The sequence below is a fragment of the Canis lupus genome, chromosome 27 (genome assembly GCF_003254725.2).
Source record: "Canis lupus dingo isolate Sandy chromosome 27, ASM325472v2, whole genome shotgun sequence".
NCBI lineage: Eukaryota > Metazoa > Chordata > Mammalia > Carnivora > Canidae > Canis > Canis lupus.
This window is the reverse complement of record NC_064269.1, coordinates 28,834,322-28,860,545: the sequence shown is the minus strand read 5'-3', so window position 1 is coordinate 28,860,545 and position 26,224 is coordinate 28,834,322. Positions and strand designations below refer to the sequence as shown.

The window sequence follows — 26,224 nt, the reverse complement described above, 5'->3', positions numbered from 1 at the left end:
AGAAATTAAATACAAACATATACCATTTGAACCTGTCAGATTGGCAGGCAGCAATAATAAAAACAATTAAAAATTTGGTGGCTTTCTACTGGTGAAAATGTGGAGAAACAGACTCCCAGGTGCAGGGGAAGTTTAAATCTCATGACCTATTTGGTTCATAATTTACATTTTTAAATTCACGTACCTTTTAAGAAAGTCATTTAGCTTTTGACTATTTATTACAAATACAGTAGGGCACGTGAAAATGATGTATGTATGATAATATTCACTGTAGCATTGGTTGTAGAAAACAATTGGAAACAAATACTCATCAACAGAGAACTGGTGAAGGTTTTATTACACCTATAAAGATAAAACTCTATATACTTCAGAAGGATCTCTCTATACTGATTTAAAACTGTCTCAAGGGATCCCTGGGTGGCGCAGCGGTTTGGCGCCTGCCTTTGGCCCAGGGCGCGATCCTGGAGACCCGGGATCGAATCCCACATCGGGCTCCCGGTGCATGGAGCCTGCTTCTCCCTCTGCCTGTGTCTCTGCCTCTCTCTCTCTCTGTGACTATCATGAATAAATAAATAAAATCTTTAAAAAAATAAAAAAATAAAAAAAAAAATAAAACTGTCTCAAGATGTATTACTCCATTTTGTAAGCAACGTGTACTCTGTGTGTCATATGCTACTATTCTTATTAAAAAATAAGAAATATATATTTATCTACTTTCCCTTGATAGCAAATGCATAGAAAATCTTTGCCAAGGATAAAAAAATTAAAAAAGAGGGATGCGCGGGTGGCTCAGTTGGTTAAGTGTCTACCTTTGCACCGGTCATGATCCCAGGGTCCTGGAATTGAGCCCTGCATCCAGCTCCCTGCTCAGCAGAAAGTCTGCTTCTCCAGCTCTTTGTCTCCCTCTGTATTCTCTCTTGCTCTCTCAAATAAATAAAATAAAATCTTAAAACAAAAAACAAAGAAAACTAGTAACAATGATTTGTGTAGGAAGGGAAAATTGGCACAGGGAAAGGAAAGGAGAGACTTAACTTTCACTATAGTCCTGTTTACATCTTTTGGACTTTGTAACATAGATTCATTACCTATTCAAAAAGTAAAAGAAATAGATAATTAAAAAAAACTATAATTAGCAATGTGTTAGGGCAATAAACTGTATAATCTCCTCATATCTTTTTTATAAAAAAACATAATTTAGGCACTGCCAGTCCATTTTATTACTTTATCATATAGAAGGGAGTAAACTCAAGGATGATCTCACCAGATATCTTCTGTTTGCCTCTCTAGAACCACTCTCTTCCTTCACTCTGCTCCCTGCCCAGGGCAGCTGACCTACATGGATAGCATACAGAGTTTCTTTTGCTATGATTGGATACAGCCAGTGGGTAGCCCCAGCAGGAGATTACAAGGAAAGTAGGAAGTGCAATTGGAGTGTTACCTGGGATAGGGGGTGGATGGGTATCCCCTGCCTCAAGTTCTTTAAGGCTCTCTCAATGAACTATGTCTTCACTGCTCCTTTCAGTTAAGGACACTCTCCGGTTGTCCCAGAACATTCCCATAGTTCAGGTTTGAGAGTGTTAACAAAGCCACTGTTACTGTCCTCAGTTTAGTGCCTGTTCATTGTGTTTTCCCTCCACCACATCCATACCTTGTTTTAACCGTCTCATTAAATCTTCCCTGAATCATTTAAATGGGCATTATTTCCTATTTGAACTCTGACTTACAGTGAAAGAAGTAAGTTGTGTTGTTGCTGATTGTCATGGCTATAACTGAAATACCAAGGAGCCAAAGAATGTATTTCATCATTGGCAAGAACCATGTACGAGAATATCATGGTTAGAGAGTTATCTATTACATCAAAATAATATCTATGTTAAAATAGAGTATTCAAAACAAAGTACACTCTATCTAGTCTCCTGGTTTTCAAAGGCCAAGCTTTCTATTTTGCTTCTTTTGAAAATTTTTATTGTTCAATGTTTTTACTATTTAATAGTACACCTACTATAGAATAAAGAGTAGAAAGAGTTCAGTGAAATTCCTTCATTTAGAAGGAATGAAAAACATACTGATATCTCCTTGTAGGTAAGAAATCTTAAATCTTTTCAGTTTCTTTTCAAGGTGCTTGGTGATTAAATATAGACATCGAATTACATGTTGTAGTAACTATTTCATTATTAATATGAAGAGAGTCATTGGTACCCTCAGTTGATTCATGTGCCACTCATCATTTTTCATTATGACTACATGACATCATGAAAGAAGAGTGAATTCCACAAAATATAGTAATTAACAGTGGCACTTTTCACTTAGGCTTGGTCAAATAGATTTATGTTATTTTGAATGGCAAAATCATTACAATACTTTGTAATATTATAGGAAGTAACCATGAGGAGTTTTGGTCCAGACAGATGTTCAGTGGTTATCTCATGACAGAACACTTAAGAAAGTTGTCAAATCTAAAAATGAGTTATGCATTATCATTTACAAAACGAGTTCCAAATGTGCAGCCTGTCTTGTAATGTCTAGTAGTATGCTATTTGGCAGATATTCTCTTAAAACACACACCCCTCATTTCATGTGCCCCTTCAAGATAAAGGTAATTTTTAACAGTAGGAAAGGTAAGTATTTTTTTAAATGGACTATGGAGGGAGTATTTTGAAAATGCTATGTTTGGATGTCTTCATAGCTAAGTGGATTCAATACCAAAAATTTATGTAAAAACATTACTCGCAAAATCTCTCATATATGTATACTTTTAAAACTTGGGGATAAAAAAATTAAAAAATAAATAAATAAAACTTGGGGATAAACTTTCTAAGCTGTTACAAATTCTTCTATATAAAAAATTAAAATGTATAAAAGTGCAACAATTGCCACTAGTTTGTGAGAACAACTGGTAACTATCAGGTAATACTTAAATTTCTCACAAAATGTTTAAAATGTTTGCTTAGCTATTAAATAATAACATTAAAAATTACTATTATTATTATTATTAAAAATATATCAATGACAGTACAGATTCTGTTGCATTTTCCCAACAACAGTTTTGTGAAATCTTTCACAGCAATGATGCCAAAGAAACCAAATATGTAAACCAGACTTCTGTGCCATAAAATTGGAAACTAAGATCTTAAATAAATTCCAGAATATTCAATAATATAATTCTCACTAAGAAGTATTAATAATAATGCTGAGAGAGAACAAAAAAAATACGTTTTGGTTAAAACATACAAATGAAATTTTAATTATTTTTAAATACTAGTTACTGTTTTTGTCTTTTTAAAATTTTTCCTTTCTTTATGTTTTATAGTGCAATACGTTAGTTTGAAAGAATATGCATATAACTCTTGAAAAAGCATGTATGTCTGAGAGTTGCTCCACAGTTTTTTCCTCTGAGAAGTATGTGATGAAAAGTTGGGTGACCTGTGCTTTTAATAACTGACTTGCAGGTCCTGAATGTCAAGGATAAGCCTCAGGTTCAACATTAAAGTTGAAGGAAACACTCTTATCTTGGGGTTAATGGCAATACCAAACACACTGGAAAGTGCCTGTAGGAATTTTCTTACAGGTGTTGATTCTGAATAGTAATTTTGAAGCAACAAAGAGAGACCCTCCATCAACTTTGTTTTGTTCTTTTTAATTAAAATAAGAGAAAGAGGAAGTAATTTGCTATTGAATAATTTGTGTAAGTGAACACAGCTCCATTAGCTTTTAAATGTAAGTTTTAATTAGTGTTCTGACTCAGCGCCTAATTTGAATGTTGTCAGTTATCTGTGGTTTAGAGCATTCAATGTTAAAGTTTACTCCTGTTTGTTAGGAAGAGCCAAGAGTTGGATTAATTCTACCCCACTGCTTAGCATATTATTCATGTAAAGTTCCTTGTGGCTTTAAGTGATCTAAGAATGCCATTGCATACTTATGTGATACACATCCTCTTTTCAAACTAGGGTTTTTCTACTAATTTCTTCTGGAAGAGACAAATAATAAGATGAATGAAGTGTATAAAATATTCTGTTGTAATAAATACTAAAAAAATAAAACAGGGAACAGTGTTGGGGGGAGAAGGTGCAATTTTAGGTGGGGTGTCCAGGAAAAGGACCTCTGAGAAGAAGGCATCTGAGTGAAGATATTGGAGGGAGCCAGCCATGAAAATATTGGGTAAAAAAATTCTATGCTAAGAAAACAGTGCAGAGATATCAAAGTATGATAGCATATTAGTGTGAGAAACTAGTGTGGTCGTACTAGTGGTAGTCGTGTGGTTATATACACAAGGAGAGGAAGTGATCATACAGGACCTTATAGGTTTTTGTAAGGTGGATGAGTATGTGAAAGAGAATAGAATCCATTAACAGGATCACTTTACCTGCTGTTTTGTGAATAGCATTAAGGGAGCAAGGGCAAAAGCAGAAATGTCATGTATTCTAGGAAGCTAATGCAGTAATCAAGTGAGAAATTATATTGCATTATGTGAAGGTGGAAACAGTGAGATATTAAGATTACATTCTAATATTGAATTTTAGAATTCAGAAAATTTTATAATTTTCTATTCTAAGTATGAAGTAGAGCTGACAAATTACTGTTGAATTGAATGTGAAGTGGATTCATTACCTAATGCTGCATAACAAACTACCCCTAAAATCTTAGTGGCTTAAAAACCACATATTTATTATCTCACTGTTTCTGTGGATCAGGAATTCAAGCATAGCTTAGCTGGTTCCTCTGCTTCAGGGTTTCTCACTCAAGAGGCTATAATCAAGGTAACCTGGAATCCATAGTCACCTCAAGATTCAACTGCGACAGGATTTACTTCCAGATTTGTTCAAAGTGATTGTTGACAGGATTCAGTTTCTTGTCAGAAAGCCCCCTTTATCAGAACAAGCTTGCAAGAAAAGCCAGAGAAAATACCAGCAAGATAAAAGTCTTTTATAACATAATCATAGAAGTGACAGCCCATCACCTTTGTCATATTCTACTGGTAGAAACAAGTCACCAGATTCAGCCCCTACTCAGTGGAGGGGTTCCACAAAAGCATGAACACCAGGAGAGATGGATCACTGGGAACCATGTCAAAAGATGCTCCCTATTTGAGGGATGAAGGAAAAAAAAAAAGCTAGAAAGGCTCTCTGTAAATAAGAGTGAATAGAATCATCTTATTTGATAAAGTCACTTTGGTGTTTACATTTCAATTTTTCTTCCTTGAAAAATTTGATAGATTTTAAGTTCCAAATCTTCATGATACTTTCTTTTAAAAGACCTGCCTCCATTCATAATCTGTCACTGACATTTGCCTTATTCCATCTCTTGTTTTCTTCACCATTCTGGAGTGCCCAGAAGTGACCCACATTTATTTATTAAGGTATAAAATGTGCCCATTATTGGGTTAGAGGGCAGTAACACAGAGTCCTTGCCCTCAAGAAGAACTCAGCAAGAACAGCTGTTTACTAGTCAGTTTAATAAGAGATTTAAATTAATCTAGACGCAAGTTTAGGGGTAAGTTAAGCTTTCCAAAAGTTAAAAGTTTTGTCCAAGGGCATGCTGCTAGTAATTTGCAGAGCTGGATTTGAGATGTGCCTGTCTTATTTTACAGTCCATCCTCTTTACACAACAGTTTTCAGTTTATAAGGTATTATGTATTCCTGAGAGACAAAACCAATACCCTTGAAACCATCAAAAAGTGGTTACTTACAAAGCATTTTAATATAAAATGAGAATAAAATTGAAACCTAGAAAAATGAAAAATCTCTAGGGTGAACTGGAGTAGAGAAATTGGCTGAAAGGAGATAAAACCAAAATGGAGCTACAAAGAGTGGGTAGGATAATGATATGCATATTATATTGTACTTTGGGGTTCGTGCATAGGAAATTATTAGATAAATGTGAATATAAGGTTGATATCATCAGAGAATAGTCAGATGCTTTTGTTTTAGCCTGAAAAATTATATTATCTCTTTCTCTCTAAATTTTCTTTTATTTATGACAGTAACTGAAAAAGTAGAAAAATGGATATACATACAGTATATTCCTGCATAATCTCTTCAATAGAGAAAAGTAATTTAATAATCCTTTTTTAGTGGCCATCAGGAAGTTATACTGTTAAGTAGGCTACCAAAAACATAACCCATTTTTCAGGAACACTAGCACTGGCCTTAGTGACCCTGTTTCTACCTGTCTAAACCACATCACTGATTTTGGAAGATGTATCTATGTTCAGACTGTTCCAAAAAATTTCCCTAGGGCTTTATGTTGCAACTCTCCAGCAAGTACATGTTCCCAAAATCTCCTTATTTGTATTGTAATCATCTGTGCTTATTTAAAAACTTTTCAGGAAGTCCAGGTGGCTCAGCGGTTTAGCACTGCCTTCAGCCCAGGCCCTGATCCTGGAGACCCAGGATCGAGTCCCACATCAGGCTCCCTGCATCGAGCCTGTTTCTCCCTCTGCCTGTGTCTCTGCCTCTCTATCTCTCTCTCTCTCATGAATAAATAAATAAATAAAATCTTTAAAAAAAAAAAAACACTATCCTCCCTTAAAAAATAAAAACTTTTCAATCTCTACAAAATAAGAATCAGGTGCACTGATTTTTTTCACATGAAAGATTACAACTTTTATTCCAGACTGTCTTTCAATCAGTATGAATCCAGTGATACTCATGGGAGAGTTAGCTGTCAATTTTTGGGCTTTCTATACGTAGTAAATATGATAAATGATGAAGTAGATTGTTACATGGATTTAGAGTTGTGTTAATCATGTTTATAGTGAGTTAAACCTAATCAGAAAATAAGCATTATTTAATTAGAATCTAAATATTAAATAATATGATCTTTTTGTCAAAAAAATTATACCATCTACTTTTAATAATTTTCTTTCTAGTGTTAACTATTTGTTTTACATCAATCTTTAAAAGATTTAAACATCTGAAATTTTATGGGCTAACCCTTTCTATTCTTATTAACTACTGTCGTCATATCCACCATTACTTAGGTTAGTTTTATAGACATGAAAGGGTGAGAAAAAAATTAGGAATAGATCTTCCAGTTGCTTTTGATTTCCAAGAGTGGATTGAACATTTTTTTTAAAAAATGTTATTTATTCATTTATTCATGAGAGACACAGAGAGAGAGGCAGAGAGACAGAGGGAGAAGCATGCTCCCCACAGGGAGCCTAATGCAGGACTCGATACCTGGACTGGGATCACACCCCGAGCCAAAGGCAGATGCTCAACCACTGAGCCACCTCGGCATCCCTGAACATTTTAATATATTACACAATTTAAGGAATGAAAAAATATCAATATGAATCAACAGCTGACCAGGCACACTATATTATTTAGAGATAATATATTTCCATATCCCAATTTGCCTTTGTGATGATCCATGGAACCATCAAGAATAAATAGCTTGTGTGATCTTATTATATCAAATTCTTACCACTGTACCTGGCACTTTGTTGATGCTCATTATATATATAATATAAATGTTAAGTTAATCTTTGAAATAGATCAATGACATAAGTGCTGGGTAGCTATAGTAGACAGAATTCTAAGATGACCCCCCAATGATCCTCATCCTTGTGAGATCTCCTGTCTTTCAGTGGGAAGAACTTGTGAATATTATGAGCTATTATTACTGTAATGCTACAATGTGTTATATTTTATGGCAAACAGGAGATTATCGTGAGTGGCCTAAAGAGTCAGTTCAGCCCTTATAAGCAGAGAGTTGCCTACAACTAGCAGAAGAGGAAGAATTTGCTAAAACAGTTCAAAGTGTGAAAGGAAATCAGTAAAAGAAGATGCTCTGTGCTGACTTTAAAGATGGAGAGAGTCATGTGATGAAAATATTAATGACCTCTAGATGTTAGGAGGGGCTCTTGGCTAATACCCAGCAAGGAAACATAGATCTCATTCCTACAACTATAAGGAACTGAATTCTGCCAACAATCTGAATGGGCTAAGAAGTGATTTTTCCCCCCAGGACCCCCAGATGAGTACCCAGTCTGGCCAGTACCTTGATTTTATCCTTCTGATACCCTGAGCATACTACCCAACCGTGCTATACCTGGACCACTGACCGATGTAACTGTGACCTTGTAAGTGGCTTTTGTTTCAAGCCACTCATTTTGTAGTCTATAAGCTCTCATTTCCATTAAAATCTAAGAAAAAACTTCTTGGAGAAAGAGTTTTAAGAAGTTTATGAGTTGGAAAACCTCAGCCATTTTTTAAAAAATGTAGAACTATTCCTCAGATCATCCCCCAATATTAGAATATGGATTCCCATAAATAATTTCATATAAAAGAGTAGATGTTTGGCAGAAGTCAATCTAATATGAATTGTTGCAGCTACTCACCTAATTCTAAGGCATTTAGAAAAAGGAAAAGAGACTGGCCTATATGAAGAACCAATTAATAGTGTTGCCTACATTAGGAAGCAGTTATTTTGGTTGAACACTTCCTTTCATTACAACAAAATCCTCAAGGATATGTTCACAGGAGAAGATGAAAGATTCATTTCTACTGTTTACATATCGATTCCTATGAATGTGTAGATTGCTTTACATCTTTATGTTATATAGTTAGTGCTTTCCTATTATGAACAATTAAATTCTAATTTTCCTACTTGGATTTTATATTGGAAACACATTAGTTATATTGAGATTCATATCTAGTCTATTGAGTACTTAACCTGTGCCTAAATTGAAATCTTTAATAAAATATAAAAATATACTCACTATAACCAAGTCTGTGCTGTATAAAGAATCACTGCTATTATGCTACTCTACATTAAATGCTATACTGAAGCTCTCTGAACCTAAGGCTGGAATGGTAGGGTTTTATTTCTTTTAATGAATTCTTGTACGCTGGCCTATTTATTTGGTCAGCATGATATAGTAGTTAAGAACGATGATCCTAGATTCAGGTAAATGTGAGTTTGAATCTGACACTGAGTGGTTGTGTGATTGTAAAAATGTTTCTTAACCCCTCTGAGATATGGTGACTTAATATGTAAAACAGTATGTTTGAAAATATTGCCTCAGGCAACCCCAGGGGCTCAGTGGTTTAGCACCACCTTCAGCCCAGAGCAGGATCCTGGACACCCAGGATCAAGTCCCACATCAGGCTCCCTGCATGGAGCCTGTTTCTCCCTCTGCCTGTGTCTCTTTCTCTCTCTCTCTCTCTCTCTCTCTCTCTCTGTGTCTCTCATGAATAAATAAATAAAATCTTTAAAAAAATATATTGCTTCATAAGATGTTAATTAGGATTGAGATCATGCTTCTAAAGCACTTAGCACAATGCCCAGAGTAATTAAACCACTCAATATATCTTAGTCTTAGCTATTATTTTTATTGTTTTTATATCAAAATTAGAAAATATAGATCAGCAAAATAAATAAATAAATAAATAAAACTTTTCTTTAATTTCACTAATCCAAGCATTCAAGTTTAGCCCCTGTCAAGGAAGGCAGTATGACTAGTGATTAGGCACACAGATTATGCACATTACTTAAAAGGGTAGACTCTTAGATCTCCCACTCACTTTTTAGGTCACTTTGAAAAAATTTCAACTTTTGAGGCCTGAATTTCCTCAGCTATAAAATAGAGAGTAGTAATAGTACTTACTCTGTAGGTTTGATGTAAAGATCAAATGAGTTCATATATGTAAATACTTAGAACAAATCCTGTAATTCTGTTGTGATAAATACATTAGACTTTAGTAAACCCTAATGATGAACATTCTTCTAAACTATGTGTTTATGTGTATGTATATAATCTGTATGTATTATATATATAATACAAAAATGTATTATATTGTAGATACTGCCTTGCACATGGCTTTGTAAAAAGAATTTACCTTCAATATCTTTCCAAAAAGTAATTGCACTTTCAAGTATCATTTTTACAACTGACCTATATTCTATTGTTAATCAATATCATTACTTATTATATCATGATTTGTTATGATATAATTAGCTAACTCCTGTTATTGGATATTCACATTGTTTTAAATAGCTTTCTATTACATTCATATTGAGTTATTATTATTGATTATATATTGATTATATTATTGATATTATGGTTAAATACTTGCATGGGTCTTTTGTTATTTCTTTGGACTATTTTCTTTTTGTTTCTTTCAAGTTTTTATTTAAATTCTAGTTAATATATAATGTAATATTAGTCTCAAAAGTAGAACTTAATGATTCATCACTTATATATAACAGTCAGTCCTTATCACAAGTCCCCTTCTTTGTACCACCACCCATTTAGCCATCCCCTGCCTACCTCCCCTCTAGAAAATGCTCAGTTTTTTTTCTATAGTTAATACTCTGTTAGAGTTTTCCTCCCTCTCTTTTTTAAAATTCCTTCCCCTATATTCCTGTTTTATTTCTTAAATTCCACATCTGAGTGAAATCATGTAGTATTTGTCTTTCTCTGACACATTTCACTTAGCATAATATACTCTAGCTCCATCCATGTTGACGCAAATGGCAAGATTTCATTCTTTTTAATGGCTGAGTAGTATTCCATTGTATTTATATACCATATCTTCTTTGTCTATTCATCAGTCAATGGACATGTGGGCTCTTTCCATAATTTCACTATTGTTGATAATGCTACCGTAAACATCAGGGTACATGTGCCCCTTATAATCAGTATTTTTGTATCTTTGGACTACTTTCTAAGAGTGGAATTGCTGGAACAGAGAATATAAATGTTTATGCTTCATTGATCTACACTGCATTCTCTTAATGTGTAGGGACTTAATTCCCAACGGCATACACAAGAGTGGCTACTTCCTATACCATCACCCACACTTGCACTCTAACTGGCTTTGATAATAATATTTAATTGTTGGATTAATTGAATTACAAATGAGTTTGGACATGGTTTTCTGTTAATTTTTCTTTAGTATTTTTTAACCAAATAGTATAGTTATTTTAAAAGGGTTATTGTACAATATGTATTACAAAGAATTCTATTTCTCAGTAAGGCCCACCAATAAATGTATTAGTTTACCAGTGCTGCTGTAACAAATTACCACCAACTTAGTTCTGGACATCAAAAATCAGAAAATGGGTTTTATCAGGCTAAAATCAACATAGTAGCAGAGCTGCATTCTTTCTGGAGGCTCTAGGGTAGAATCTACTTCCTTGCTTTTTTCAGCTTCTAGAGACTGCCCACATTCCTCGGCTTATAGCCCTCTTACACCAGGGGCATCACTCTGCTCTCTGCTTCCATCACAACCCCTTCTCTTTACTCTGACCCTCCAGCTCCTTCTTATAAAGAAACTGTTACATTGGGTCCACCCAAATAATCCAGGACACTCTGTACCTTAAAATCCTTACTTAATGATATCTATAAGTCCCTTTTATCATATAAGGAAATACATTCACAGGTTTTGGGGATTAGGACATGGACATATTGAGGAGAAGGGATGCATTACTTGGCTTACCACAATTTACCTTCATTTCTTTCCAGTATAGCCACACTTTAATCTGCAATATATTAGCTAATTATTTTTAAAAGGCTGAAGAGCTTCAACTCTAATACAGAATATTGGATACTGTTTAAATTCAAACACAATCCTTTTGCAAAAGATAGATAATGCGCTTTGAAGCAACACATACACACACACAATGTGCTTTTTTCCCTTTATACAGATAATACATGCATATTATAGCTGATATTAGGATAAACTATAGTGAAATCATGTAAGCAGTCTTTGTTCCTCTCATTTCCTTATATTTTCATTATCATGACTACCTTGGTTCAGGCCTATTTTTTACATCACTGACAGAGGATAGGCCAAAAGGCATTGACTCTGAAATCTGGTCCAATGCCCATGGGAAAGCTGAATGAGACAACTGCATGTTTTTAACCTGTGAGAAAGTCCAAAAACTTAGAGCCAAGTTTATAAGAGAACTTTTAAATGTGGACGCTCTGGTTTTATTCCAAATAATGTCAGTTTATTTGTAAGTTGGATTTCTGACTGAGGAATTCTTCTCACTGATTACATTGGCCTCATTTCAACACATAATATTGGCTGCTTCCTAAAAACCAACTTGCTTACCAACAGTATAGTATTATACTCTGTATTACTAATAAAACTAAATTATCCAGCATTTTCAATGGTTTGGAAAAACTTTTGAATGCTGTCATTTATGAAATGTAGCATTCATTTGGCGTAGATAGTATCACTGCTTACACAAGGATACCACAGCCTTTATCACTGTGTTAAAACTACAGTTTTTCTATAAAGCGTAGGAAAATTCAGCAGTTGATAAGGATATATTTGATTTTGATTCAATGTAATTATTAATAATCACTATCATCAGCATTGATTGCTGTGATCTGATTTCTATCATTCTTGTAGAGTTTTGAGATTTGCTTGAGCTATTCATTGTCGTGGTATACCTCACATACCAAAAAATTTCATAACGTGCAGAATAGTCTCTCTCACCATATGATTTTTAAGCATACTTATGGTAGAACATACCAATTTTCATAACATATCTAAGGGAAATAAAATATAAAGGCAGCAACAAACCAAAACATTATCTCCCCTTGGCAATGATAGTTCAGCAGTTAAATAAAATTCTGCAAATAGAAATTGTTATCCACCTCTCCTCTCCCCCTTTCCTCCTCAATGCCTCAACCCAAGTTCCTCCTGTCACAGACAAACTGGGCATAAGCAACATGGAGGATTCCTGTTAAATGTTTACACGAGGGGTAGAATGCTCCCTAATTAATCACCAGTGGACTGCATGGGTGAATATGTGTTAATTGTGTTTCTGAGCAGGTGTTCATAATTTCAATGGGATTTAATGAGCACAGGCTGTTTGGTAGTTTTTATTCTAGATTGCAAACTAAGGCAATTAAGATGGTGTTTGTATTTGTGGGATCACCGAAGCATAAAATGTGAAAATGGAAGAGACTTTATATGTCTTCATGACCTTTCTCTCATTTTACAAGTGAGGAAGCTGACACTCACGAGACTCAGTGTCTCCCTACCCAAACCCCTTTGTGTTAGTTCTAAATGTGTTTATGGATGGCCTCAGAGCTGCCAATAGGCAAACCTAAAAAGATCATATAGGCTCTTTGCTTCTCCATCCTGCCCATTACTCTTTTTTAAAAATATTATTTATTTATTTATTCATTAGAGACACAGAGACAGAGAGGAGAGACATAGGCAGAGGGAGAAGCAGGGTCCCCATGGGGAACCCGATGTGGGACTCCATCTCAGGACTCTGGGATCACACTTTGACCCAAAGGCAGATGCTCAACCATTGAGCCACCCAGGTATCCCTTGCCCATTACTTTTTATCTCACTTCTTCCCTGACCTCTTAAAAGGTTTTCAGTACTTCCCTTGTTCTTCATATCAAAGTCAGTCTTAGCTCTTATCTCAGACTTTAACACATCACTGTATACTTGATTCCATTACTACCTTCTCCAAAATTATTTACATCACCAAATCGTAAACTGTTAAAAAATGAAATGAATTGTCTGGCATTAGTGAATGAATGAGGTGGTGAAACTTGAAAATTGACTGCCTTTTAAGTGTAAAGCTGGCTCCTTATGCCATTAAGTAGTGTTATATATTTAAAAAGAGAGAGAATTGGTCTCAGACACTTAGAGTACATCAGTGCTGTTTGATGTCCCACAAATTTTTGTATAGATTTGGTTTATAATTGTTTTCATTAGCTAGGTATCAAAAGAGAATATAAAACAGGTCAAATTATAAATGACAATATAACAAACACCCATTACATGTATCATCAAGTTCAAGATATATTAAAATATGAATTTTGACACCTGTGTGACCTATCCAAAGTACATCCATTTAATCTTTCCTATTAGAAGAAAGAATGACTTTTAAGTTATTCAGATTCATTTCTGTGATTTTGCTATTCACCTTTATCCCCTTACAAAAATATACTATTTAATTGTATATGTTTTTAATACTCTGTACATGGAATCATTGTGTATATATTCTGCAAATTACTTTTTTGGTAAAATATTATCTTGAAATTTATGTGTGTTTGTAATTCTAATTTATTAAATTTCATTATTTTGTAGTACTCTTTTGTATAAATGTATCACAACTTATTTATTTTGTTTTGGATGTTAGGAATATTTATTTAAATACTGACATGTTTAGGGTCACCTGGGTGGCTCAGTCTGTGAAGCAGCCTCTTGGTTTCAGCTCAGGTCATGATCTCAGTATTGTGGGATCAAGCCCCACAATGGACTCTTCACTGATCATGGAATCTGTTTGCAAATTCTCTCCCTCTACTTTCACCTCAACTCTCAAGTGCACACTCTCTCTTTCTCTCTAAAGTAAATAAATCTTAATAAATAAATAAATAAATAAATAAATAAATAAATAAATAAATAAATAAATACTGATACATTTATATTTATTTTTATCACTTATTTTGTGTTTTTTAGGTTCCTTTATCTTATGGGTTTTTTTTCTCTCTTTTTTGCTTTCTTTTGAATGATTTATTTATTTTATTATCTCTCCTTTACTAGTGTGACATCTTTCAGCTCTTTCTAATCTGGTAATAACTGCATTAGAAATTATAATATTTATACTTATCAGAATATAAGATGGAAAAATAAGAAACATTATTCATTTATTCATCCATTCAGAGCACTGATATAGCTCTTAGAATATCTCAGTAAAACACACAGACAAAAGCCCTGCCCTATTAAAATTTCTTTTTGATTCTGTGGAAATTTACATCTTCGTGATCTCAGCACACTTTATCATCTGTGAATAACTTGCCTCCTAGTTTATATAGCATTGCTGTTATGTATTATAGCTTTATTTTGTTTTATATTTAGTTCTCTAATATATCATTACTATTTGTATATTTAGTGAATATCTGTGTATATTTTCCACTTTCTTTGTTCATTGTTCCTTCTTGCATCTTAGACTTTTCACCTGGAATCAGTTTCCTTCTATCTAAAGTACATTCTCTGTAGAGATGTGCTGATGCAAATTCTGGCTACTGTAATTTTCTAAAATAACTTTAGTTCACCTTCATTTTTGAAAGATATATTGCTGTATATTCATACAATTCTAGGTTGACAATTGCTTTCTTTCAGTGGTTTGACTATATTATACTTTCTTCTGACTTCTGTGGTTATTGAAAAATCATTCATCATTTTAATTGTTTCTTTGTCGATATTTATTTTCCTTTCTGTCATTTTTAAGTACTTCTCTTTGTTCTTTGATTTATGATGATGTTTGTAGATGTTGACTTGTTTTTATTTATACTGCTTAGTTAGAACTTTGGCCTTCTGATTTTAACAATTAATGTTTTTCATCAGTTCTGAAAGTTTTTCAAGTTTTATTCTTTCAAATACTTTTTCTCTATTCTTGCTTTTACTCTCTTCTTGAAATCCAATTAGATATATATTGTATTCTATTTTGCTTTTCCATGGTTTTTTTTGTCTTCCTGTACTAGATTCTAGATATTTCTTTTCAAATCTTTCCTCCTGTTCATTAATTCTCTCTTTAGCTATTTTTAATGTTTTGCAGTTTGTGTGTATATATAGAAAGTTTTAAATTTATATTAATCACATTTTTGTTTCCAAAAGATATTTTTATTATTTATCTTACATTATTATCTATCTACTGTTCATTTTATTCTTTCTTTAATTCTTTAAATGTGAAATATAAATATTTTTGCTACATATTTGATAATTCTTATAGATGAAGTCTTTATGGATCTGATCCCTCCATCTTTTATTGCTGCTAATTATAATTCATGGTTCTCTGTTTCTTTATCTAAATGTAGGTATTTGATTAAGAGCTCGTATTTTCTGGAAACATATTTGTGGACATTCTTATCTATCGGTATGAGGCAGCTCAGTAGAAGATATCTATTGGTATGAGGCAGCTCAGTAGAAGGTAGATTGCTTCAAAGAGTATTTGCCTTTGTTTCTGTCAGGTGGCTGAGAGCTCTTTTGATCCAGAATATTAACTAAGTTATTTACTCAAGGATTTTTTTGACCACTGGTGTACTCTGTGTGAGATATAAACCCAGATAGGAGCTAGAAGAATTCCCCACTCAGCACTAAAGTTTCAAGAAGTTAATTTTCCTTTTGCTTTGGAAGTTGTCAACCTATTTTAGTTGATTCCTACACCAAAGACCTATCCCCTTGGGCTCCAAGATTTTTGTGTAGATCTCTTATTAAATTTCCTGTTCTGAGGGCAAAATCTTTGTTTCTAATCGCCTGTGTGAAAAACAAAATTCCAGGTTGCTATGGTTCAGCAAATGTAAACCAGAACCTGGCTTCAGAGTCTTGTTTACCTCTCCACATTTCTGTCTTATCTTAAAATTTTTTGATATCTGAAAAATCTTTACTTTCTTCCTGGCTCATTGATGCATTTAATGCATTTAAAAATAAATATTTAAATTATAATCTAGCATTTGAGTTTTTATTTTTCCTTCAGGAAACTCAGAACATTTAAACTTGTACTGATGGAAACAGAAGTCAATAATCAATTTAAAATATATTTTCAAAACTGTTGTAAGAAGCAATATGCACATTATGACTTATTGCTTACTATGTATTTCTAGTGACTAACACAGTGTTTGATTTTAGTAGTCTTCCAAAAAATTATATATGTATACATACACACACTAAGAGTATGGGACAGGTGTTGTTTTTTGGATATTTATTGGGTGGCAGGCACTCTAATAAGTTATACAAGGATTAGCTCATGTAATCCTCACCACAACTTTTCTTTTTCCTAAAGAAAACTCACATTCTGTAGAATCAATCATTTGCTGAAGGAATGAGGATTATGTGGGAAAACTGTTTAACCTGACTATTCAAAATTTCTATCAACATTGTTATTAGAGCACTAGCCAAAATAATAGTAAATCTTAATAGTAAATACCAGAATGATTAAAGATCTAAACATTCTAATAAAGAAATAATAAAATAAATACAAGATTTTAATTTAAAAATGTAAGATAAAGGTACCTTATAGATGGACCCTTGTATTAGAATATTTCATGAGAGAGTTTGTGGCTATTTCAAACCAAAAGGACTTAGATACCACTGGAAACTATTAGAATACTGCTGATTTTCTCCATGGTTTATTGTGTTCAACTCTTTTGCTATACTTTACATTCAGCTTCTGCTACTTAGTGGCACCTAACATTAACATACTGGGAAAAATTGCTTATGAACCAGTGTGACTTCTGCATTATGCTAACATCATTCTCCGTATGTTAATCTGACATTAGGTAATTCACATTAAAGAAACATATGCTATTGTAGAACAGACTATGTTAATATCCTCATTCTCTAGATAAGGAAAATGAGACTTACATCATTAGGTAACTTGCCCAAAGTTATTCAGCTAATAAGTACTGAACCTGGGATTTGAGCATTGTGATTCCAGACACTCCTAACTACTAGTGTCTCTTTGGTATAATAGACCCAAGGAAATGAAGGCTCACTTGAGACCAGATAAAGTATGATAAAGACTGTGGCTGCATGAGAACTTGCAGTGGACTATCTTTTTAGAATTACACAATTTAAATTATTACAGAATCAGACTGAAAATTATCTTAGATGGGTCAATTTTTCTAAAATTCTGATTTTTAATTGCTTTAACCTTGGGTTTACATCTCAAAAACAGTCACCATGTCAGAGTTGTGAAGGTATTCCAGGATTAAATAATGTAAAATAGTAAGCACTATTTCCATGGCTTACTTTGGCGTTAGCCTCAGCAGGATAAGTAAGAGAAAAGGCATGTACATTCTCTTAGTTATCTATTCATTTATCTAATCTTTATTGAGTACTTTCTAGTTGTTGGGTTGTATCAACAAAAAACAAAAACAAAAACAAAATCTGTGCTTTTAGGGGCTTATATTCTAGAAGGAAAAAAGAAAATATACAAATAAATGTATAATGTCAAGTAGTAACAGGCACTATTTAGACAAATAGAGCAGTGTTCAGGATGCTGGTGGTAGGAATAGTAAGATATTACACAAATAGCTGAATGAAGTGAAGGGCTGGGGAGATACATTTGAATTCCTGGAAAAAACCCTTTAGGATTGAGGGCTGGGTTATGTGGTACACCAGAAAACGCCAGGTGGTGAACTAGAATGAGCCATGGGGTTAGAAGTGAGGCCATGGTGGTAAGTAGGGATGAGATTATCATAAGCCATAGTAAGACTTTTGGATTTTAATTATGAATGAGATAGAAAATCTTTTTTAATATATTTTGAGCAGGGAAGGATATGAACTGATTCACAATATAAAAGCCTCATGGCTCCTGCGTGGTAAGTAGATTTTATATATGTCTGTGTGCAAGTGGGGAATTTAAGGATGAAAATAGGCAGAATGGTTCAAGTGGTCCAAATTTGGAGTAAAGTAATAGTGATGAAACTGTTATAAAGCAATCAGTTTCAGGATATGCATTAAAGGTAGAAAAAACACAATTTATTGATATAGATTGGTGTGAACTTGAAACCATGCAAAATTCCCATCAACAATAGAAGAAGAAATAGCAAGCTTAATGAACTTAGAAAAAAAAGCAAAATGTCAATAAAAATTGGAATAATGTCTTTAATAATTGTCACATTCCATCCTGAAATATTCAGATTTCTGCTTTCTACCCCAAACATCTTCGGGGTTGGTACTAGTATATTGGTTTTACAGGTTTTTTTTATTTGTAGAACCCTTTTAAAAAATAAAATCTTATACCATACCACAATATATAAAATACATCATTATATTTTATTCATGTAGATGTTTTACAAAAATCCAAGCCTGTAACATTTATAATAAATTTATTCAGTTAAGTAATAAGACTATTTTAAAGAATATAAAATAAGTTAGTGCCTTCATGAAACTTAAACCTTTGTTGAATGGCATGATAACTGAATGGATGGATGAATTTATTTAGGGAAGCTTGAAAGTTTCACGAACTAGCACATGGGAAAAAGTCAATAGCAAACCACTTTACTGCAGCATAGGAAGAGGAAGCTCTGTTTAGATGACTCCAGGGTCAGATAATCACCATTACCCTTCTCTAACCTTCATCTGCTGCAAACTTAATTCAATCACACATGAATAAAGTATTAACATTTGACACAGATAGAATTAATAACGTATGTTTTTACTTTGTATGTTCCTAATATAATAGGATAATGCAAAATTACACTTCTTAAAACACACACACACACACACAATCAGTAGAATTCTTCATTTTCACCCTTCATTGTTATTTTCACTGAGCTCACTTTTGGAGCTTACCATGTTTTAGAAGAACAAGTACTCAATGACCTTACTTTTGTTATTCATAGTGTACTATTTTTGAAATGCTGTAAGATAGGAATCCATGTACTTGCTATTTTTACCTAACTGGTTAATCATGATTACAAATTCACCAATTCAGTCAAACAAGGTACAAGCTGGCAAACAGCTTTTAAATATACAGACACTGCTTCAGAGAATTGATTCTACATCTCCTACTCTTAGAATCGTTCTGGGTATAATTGTATTTATTCTGATAGAAACCCAATGCACAGAATGCTGACTTCCAAAATCAAAAAGCAAAGGAATGAGACAATAATATTTTTCATTTCCACATGTTATCCTTGATTGGCTTCCTTGTTGGTTCTTGAATGCTTTCCCTAGACATAGCCTTTAAAATACTTTAACTAAAATTTCATTTACAGTTAATCTTTCAGAAACTTTTCAACTATGTCAAGCAAAATAGACATGAATCAGGAACCAATATAAGACAAGATTTACCTGACGAGAATCCTGATAAATATTTCACTTTTGATAAATAAGGCCCTTCCCTGGGAATCTACCTCACTTTCCATGATCAAATGTTTGGGCTGTCATCTTCTTACAAAGATCACTGCCCCTTTTCTTATAAATCTTTCTGCCAGGCTCTACTCACTAACTCACAACTGCCAACTATTCTTCCTTCTTGCTTTTAGAAATGCCTCATCTTTGAATTCATGAGCCTATTCTTTAAATGTGTCAAAGGAAATTCTTGGACTTCTTTATGTTTTATTGTTCAATTGATCTGACTGACACAGTTGCCTTAAGTTCAGTTTAAGGTCATGATACTCCAGAGAACAAATAGTTATTGTGACATCTTCTCCCTTTATTGCCTATAAATAATACATCATCGTTAATTGTTGAATCTTATAGTCTTTGAGGAGTTACATTCTTTGATTAAAAACCAATTTCTGACCATTTATGATTCAGAATTGTTTTTTTTTCCAGGATTGAGTTTAATAAAACACATAATGAATATAAATGCTGACATGGATTACTTTTTAAAAAATATTTTAATCTCACCCTTGTTGCAGTGAACAAAAAAGCATGTGCTTAACGACCAGAAAATGAGTCAGTGTATTGATGTGAAACTGAGCGGCTTAATTTCATGTCAAAGGTGAATAATGCACAAGATAAACCAATAATTGAAATGTATCTTAGGGAGAAGAAAAAAAACTCAACATGGTTTTATTTCTCTGAAATTATAACATCATAAGCCTGTAATCCACTTTTGTAGCAGAGGGTCTGTAGATATTGTTGAATATGTTCTTTGTTCATGCATATAGGTTATTTCAATCAACTATTCAGATAAAGCCTTGGTATTGTATTTCCAAACATTTTTTTACAAGTCAGAGTTCAATGTGCTTCATATGGAAATGTGACTAGCACCTCCTCTGGCCCCTTCAATCCCTAAACTATTGCTCCTAATTTGGAGCTGTCTGAAAGGCACATTTCTGATAAGAAGGCTCTTACCTGCAAAGTAGTTTATAACTTCTTTGATGTTAGTGCAATGAAGCTTTTGACTCTGCATAAAATTGAAATGATCATTTTTTATTAGAAATAAGAGTAGCCCCCGTGAAGTGGGAGAGGGGAATGTCTCCTCAGAAATATTTTCATAAACTAGGCAATTAATGGCAGTAAATTGCTTACTTCAACTATGACCTCTTCAAAGACGTGATATGCTCAAATTATACTGGACATTTAATCATATTTCAAATTATAGATGAAGTTTATTTAAACTAGCTGTAAAATATTACTCTGACTTTTATCCTATACTCATCTCATATTTATCACTTTAGCTCCTTTAAACATTTTCTAAAAACCCATCTTTCCCAAGTTTTCTCCATTTTATTCTCTTCCTCTCCATCAACTCCTTCCTCTCCGCATTTTGTTTCTTATGTTATCTTCTGATCTTTCCATTTATTTTTCTCTTTACAAGATGCATGCATCTTTCTTTCACCTTTGGAGTTTCTTTTTTAAAAAGCTTATTCGACAAACTAGTTATCACAGTATTGGGTAGCAGCACTTCTTCCTAGCTATCTTCCCCTATGTGCTTAAAATTTTTTAAGTGAGGAAAAACAGGTGCACTTGGATGGCTCAGTTAAGTGTCTGACTCTTGATTTTGGCTCAGGTCATGATCTCAGGGTCCTGGGATCAAGCCCCACCTTGGGCTCTATGCTCAGCGTAGAGTCTACTTGGGATTCTCTCTCCCCTTCTCTCTCTGTTCCTACCCCTACTCACATTCTCTGTCTTTCTCTAAAATACATAAATAAATCTTTAAAAAATTTCAAGTCAGGAAAAACAAAGAGCAGCCACCTGCTACTTTTTTTTTTTTCCATTTAGGTTTTATGATATTTATTACTACCAACCTTGTTAGACGATTTGGAACCCTGCATAAAGTTGACCTGAGGGTTAAAGCCCAGCATGCTTGCTTTCTTGCATTTCATGTTTTAACCCACTCATCTTTCTGTTTCTGACCATGGTGGGAAGGGGACTTCCAATTTATGCAAAATGGGGTAATAATATTTGGAAAATTATTGTTAATGATAGCATTATAAATTGGGAGATTATTAATTATAACATAAGCATGAGTAAAGATAGGTGGCTGGCATGGGGCAGTTAAGGTCATAATAGACATAGATCCAGATCAACATTTGGATTGAGAATTAGTCAAGGTTAGGGTATTTGGCAAAGTTACTCGTTGGTAGAAGTGTTAAAATTAGGGCATAAGGTCAAGGTAGGAAGACACAGAGTCTAGGGTCTCTGTCACTTGGTCAGAGAGCTGTCAGGTAAAGAGACCTCCTGATAACTTAGAAGTGCATATCTCAAAAATGTCTTTCAGGAGACAGAGTCCCATGCAGTTAGGGCTCAGTGGTCAAAAGTAAACTTTCAAGGGGCTGGATGTATTGTTCCAGTAATGGAGAGTCACAGTGTACTTTGTAGGCTCTGAAAAATCCTATCCTGTAGAACAATTTTGTTTATGTGACTTTTCCCAAAGCTATCTGACCTGTTGACATTCCATGAATGATCACTCTGGAAACTTAAGCCTTGGTTGCATCCTTACTGCATCCTATCTCAGCTTCATTTTTCAGGCACCAAGTTCTGTAAGTCCCAGGAATTCTTTCTTCAAAGAATCTCTTGCAAATCTTCCTTTCTTCCTGCTACCACTTGTTTTCAGATTAGTGGTTCTCATTGTCAGTAGGAGTGAGGAGAGATAGATGTAGCTCACATCAATAGGAGTATGTGTAGCTTGAAAAATCAAGTTCAGCATTATAATATTTGGTTGTTCATCATCAGAATAATTTACTTGATCTCAAAGTTTTCAAAGAGTACTAAAGAAGTGAGATTGATTTTATGTATCAAAAAAGAGAATAGGTTTTAAGAAGTCAAGAAACACTGATTTGGACCTTTATGAGGCCTCAGGCATTTTATTAGACTTGGTCTAAATTGTTTCTCTGCCCCTCCATGTACCATGGAGCAATGCAATTATCTGAAAAGGAATAAATGGAAACTTGTTCTCATCTCAAGAAGCTATAAATATGCACTGGAAACCAAGAGTCTGTTATAGAACCAGTTTAACTCAGGCAAGATAATTACTTTCTATGGACCTTACTCTACTTGTTTGCAAAATGAGTGCACGGGTTTGATCTATCTCAACTTATATAAATTTAACATCTCTTTCCTACTCAAAAATCTGGAATGCATATTACTATCCCTAATTCTAGCTATAGAACAAATCCCATCTTCTTAGCTAGGTTATTTAAGATCTTTCATAATCTATCACAAATCCGTCTTCACAACTCTTTTTCCACTAGTTCCCTCTGTAAGCTCTCTGCTCTTGTCAGATTTTTCAGGTCATTATTGCCTAAATAACCGTTGCTTATTCCCATCACAGAGCCTTTATTTATGACAGTCTCATTTTTGGAAACTTCCTACCACTTACTTCTTTTCCAACCATACCACATCCATGTCTTACTTATTTCTTAAGAGTTAATGTACATCTGACCTTTCTGTCATCGTTCTAAACAATAGCAATTTCTTCCTAATTAATTTTCTGTAACAAAAAATTTTAAGCCATTGATGATTCTCATAATGTTAAGATCTTGTGTATTTAAGTATATTCTACTTCTTCCACTGAAGTTGTATGTGCCTGTAAGGCTAGAAATTCTGTCACTTCAATGGCTTTCTCACAATGCCTAACAATATATACCCATGGTCAGTAATAAATATTTATGAATATTTGGGTATTAATTATTCATGGAAGATCTAGAAATCCACAATAGGGTGTATTTATATCAAATTCAAAGCTTCATCCAAAAACTCAAAATGGCTGACCCTTAGAAAATTGTGAGAAATGTGATTCCATTATTTTAGACTGAGACAGTGAACTTCCTCACTAACTTACTCAAAATAGAAGCTAATTCAACTTCTCTTTATTTTCAAATTTGAAAGGACACTCAGCACTTCTTGATTCAAAAAGTAAGTTTATGGGCACTTAGGTGGCTCAATCAGTTAAGCACCTGCCTTTTGCTCAGATCATGATCCCAGTGTCCTGGAATATAGCCCTGCTTCGGGCTCCCTGCTCAGTGGGGAGTCTGCTTCTCCCTCTGGCATCCCCCCTGCTCATGTTCTCTCTCTCTCGCTCACTCTATCTCTTTCTCTCTCTCTCTCTCTCAAATAAATAAATCATAAAAAAACAAAAGATAATTTCAAATATATGAAAACATGAAAAGAAGAAACTGATTATTAAGCAGTCATAATTTATTTTTTTTAAGATTTTATTTATTTATTCATGAGAGACAGAGAGAGAGAGAGAGAGGCAGAAACACAGGCAGACGGAGAAGCAGGCTCCATGCAAGGAGCCTGATATGGGACTCGATCCTGAGACTCCAGTATCACACCCTGAGCCGAAGGCAGACGCTTAACTGCTGAGCCACTCAGGTGTCCCTAAGCAGTCATAATTTAGTACAAGTGATTTTATTATACTATTTTTAATTCTTTTGCTTAAAGTAACTTTGTTTTAAAATGCATCTACATCTTAGGAATGAAATATCAGTAGATATTTTAATTATATTTTTTGGACTCTGGCTTTGTGTCTAAAGATGATCTTTTATTGCCTCTACTTAGCTATCTAAAGGTCCACATTCCAATTGCTTTATATGATGTCTTAAAATTATCTTGCTTATTGTTCATCTTCGTATTTGTTTAGCATCCATTCTCTCCCTACTATAATGTAAACTACCAGGCCACAAGAATTTTGGCCATCAGATCACCATGGTATCTTGGTCACTACTGTACTGCCATATTAATAGGTCTATGTAGGTAGTCAGAATCTATCTTTTGGGTTTTTTATGATTTTCTAAACATTTTTATTTAAATTTTAGTTAATGTATGTGCAATATTGGTTTCAGGAGCAGAACTCAGTGATTTATCACTTACATACAACATCCAGCACTCATCACGAATGCCTTCCTTAATACCCATCACCCATATATCCCATGCCCCACTCACCTCCCTCCATCCACCCTCAGTTTGTTCTCTATAATTAAGAGCCTCTTATGGGGCATAACTGGGTGTCTCAGTGGTTGAGATCTGCCTTTGGCTCAGGTGATTCTCGGGTCCTGGGATCGAGTCCTACATCAGGTTCCCATGGGGACCCTGCTTCTCCCTCTGCCTATATCTCTGCCTTTCTCTGTGTCTCTCATGAATAAATAAATAAAATCTTTCTTAAAAGCCTCTTTTGGTTTGTTTCCCTCTTTCTTTCCCCCTTTTTCCCCTTTCCCATATGTTCATCTGTTTTGTTTCTTAAATTCTACATATGGGTGAAATCATATGGTCTTTGTCTTTCTCTCACTGACTTATTTAACTTAGCATAATACCCTCTAGCCACATCCACATCATTGCAAATGGCAAGATTTCATTCTTTTTTGATGGCTGAGTGATATTCCATTTCACACACACACACACGCATACACCCCACATTTTCTTCATCCATTCATCAATCGATGGACATTTGGGCTCTCTCCGAGGTTAGTATTGTTGATAATACTGCCATAAACATCGGGATGCCTATACCCCTTTGAATCTGTATTTTTGTATCCTTTGCGTAAATATCTAGTGGTGCAATTGCTGGATCATAGGGTAGGTCTATTTTTAACGTTTTTTAAGTAGGCTCCACACCCAGTGTGGAGCCCAATGTGAGGCTTGAACTCATGACTCTGATAGTAAGACCTGAGCTAAAATCAATGGTCAGACATTTAACTGACTGAACTGCCCAGGCGCCCCTATATTTAACTTTTTGAGGAAACTTCATACTGTTTTCCAGAGTGGATGCACCAGTTTGCATTCTCTCCAATAGTGCAAGATGATTCCCTTTTCTCTGCATCCTCACCAACACCTGAGGTTGTTGTGTATTTTTACACACCTTGTGTTGTGTATTTTAGTCATTCTGACATGTATAAGGTAGTATCTCATTGTGGTTTTGATTTGTATTTCCCTGATGATGAGCATCTTTTCATGTGTCTGTTCATGTGTCTGTTCATGTGTCTGTTAGCCAGCTGTATGTCTTCTTTGAAAAAGTGTCTGTTCATGTCTTCTGCCCATTTCTTAACTGGATTAGTTTTTTGGGTGTTGAGTTTGAGAAGTTCTTTGTAGACTTTAGATACTAACCCTTTATCAGATATGTCATTTGCAAATATCTTCTCCCATTCTGTAGGCTATCTTTTAGTTTTGTTGAGAATCTATCTTTTGAATAAATAAATAAATACTTGCATAAACTAGAACAAGTTACTCTTACTCTTTTTGCCTGAACCATTGCATCTCTAAATATAGAAAAGTTTATCTATTCTGCTTTGTTTTAAATATGTGCTTCTTCAAACCACAGAGTTCCCTTCAAGCTATCTTAA

General features: G+C 34.1%; 1 protein-coding gene across 6 annotated transcripts in view; it reads left to right on the top strand.

Moving 5' to 3' along the window:
• PIK3C2G (phosphatidylinositol-4-phosphate 3-kinase catalytic subunit type 2 gamma) overlaps positions 1 to 26,224 on the top strand; it is a 366,531-nt gene that overhangs the window by 177,430 nt on the left and 162,877 nt on the right. The gene's annotated exons all lie outside the window — the stretch shown is intronic.